Source organism: Papaver somniferum, chromosome 5 (assembly GCF_003573695.1).
Source record: "Papaver somniferum cultivar HN1 chromosome 5, ASM357369v1, whole genome shotgun sequence".
Lineage (NCBI taxonomy): Eukaryota > Viridiplantae > Streptophyta > Magnoliopsida > Ranunculales > Papaveraceae > Papaver > Papaver somniferum.
Genome location: NC_039362.1, coordinates 775,647 through 777,821, shown reverse-complemented (window position 1 = coordinate 777,821; position 2,175 = coordinate 775,647).

Here is a 2,175-nt window from a genome sequence, read left to right as displayed (position 1 = left end):
TATTTCCTTTCTAGGTGAGCATTGATCGAACCTTGTAGTCTCTTCATCTTCCTTTATGGAGCCACAACCTCAACTACACTTCTACCAAGTGTAGTTGCAACACCTTAGTCTATGGTGTACCCCATACTGAGGATTTCTAACCTTGCAGGAATGTATGTAGCTGGTATGTGTGATCTTGTCACTTTAGCGATATCAGTGTACATTCTGAAAATTGATTATTCTTTGTCACTTTACATTTACATTTATGGAGTACAAGAATAAATATGAGACACAGTGTGAACACACCACGACAATTCATGTCGTTACCTTAGAAAATACTTTTTCTTATCTCCCCCTGACGACGGGAAGACTGTCTCATCAAAGTGATAACCAACTGGTACGCAGAAAAGGATGACAAATATTGGGTCCTAAAATGAATTAAATAAAGATGCGTGTAATATTGCATATCCCCAAAGCAATAAAAGCTAGGTTGGTACATATAACCTATTCATTAGACAACATTTGTAACATTTGATGGTAACCTCTACGAGATCATTGGGTATAAGTTATTCTATATTGATCTTATTAAACATCAAATATTCATCAAGTCCTTTTGATGTAAATTCTTTAGCATTAACAAGGGTGGTGAGCCTTTGCACTTTGCTTGTGTAATATGTGCTAGGAATTCTACAAAAATTAAACGCATCGTTTGTTATGAACAATAACTGATTCAATGCGTCGAATCATCCACCAGAGCCATAAATCACTTGAATGGTCCGCATTCTGCATGGATATATATTCACTAACAACACTTTATTTCTTCGGAGAATGAGGTATTTAGCATTTGCATCTAAGTAAACAAGATGGTCTCAACCATGTTTCACTAAACAGAGACTTTGCAAGATGAGTGACGAGCTTTCTTACTCTAAAGCATAATGGAGAGAGGCAGTGCAAATCTAGTAAATTTAAAAATCACTGATTTTGATAGATGTCGTAACTTCGCATTCTATTAGTCCATTTTCTTATACACTCAAATGAAGTGATGCTCGTGTTAGAACTTTCAAAACGAAACATCGTGTAACAACCAATGTGCCTTATGGTTATGTCAAAGTCTTTATGAATCAATCCCAATCATTTCATTGTTGGGTTAATAAGGATTCAATAATTCAAGTTCCAGTGATCTACAATTCACTAGATTGGACACATTAATTTTCTAAGAATATGCTTCCTTCCACATTCATTAGAAATAATTTATAGATGCAATCAAATCCATTCTCACTGTAAGAGCAGAAATATGAACTAGTTCAATTAAATAGTCAATTGGCCAGGCAAAGTTCTTGTTGCCATTAAAGTTGATGTGAAAATTGGTTGCTACTATGATACACACATTACATTGTATATATCAACACCTATTACCAAGTGCATTTCCAACTCTTTCATTTTTGATGGGAGATAGAATTACATCTTAGCTTCATCCCACATTCAGTTGATACCGTTACTTTGGTGTCATTACTACTGGGGAAAAATACATTTTCGTCACATGATATATATGTCCCTTTTCACATGCTTTATATGAGTCATTACGTCTAACCCTTATTACTTTGGGGTTCTTTCCATTTTTAATTTTTCTACATTTAGCTTAATTTGAGAAATTTATTTATCTCAATAGGCCAAGAGAATCTCACTGCACATGTCAACCAATTACTTTAGGTTGAATATGTTACTAAAAAAAATAATTAATTCTCTTTGTTGTCATACTTCAACATATACCGGTTCGTTGGTATTATGGATGAAGTAGAGAAATGAAAATTTTCCGACTCACATAAAAAAAATTGGGAGTTCTTCCACAAAAAATCTGGAATACATGTGATTTTATTTGCAATGTATCTTTTGAAACTACCGACTCTTTAATAGTTGGGCAATAACATTCAAGTTTGGGAAGAAAATATCAAGTACGCAATAATGGTTCTCAAGTACTTCTAAACCCCAAATACATACATTTGAATCGATTTGGTACAGCCAATTGTACAAAAGACATCATTCAAGTATAACCAATATATCATATTCAAGAGAACTAAATAATATTAAGACCGAAATTCTAAAATTAAGTCGACCGTTTACATTATGTGAACTTATCTTAAGATAAATAAAAATCAAAACCAGGTTAAAAAAAATAGAACTAGACATTACACAAAA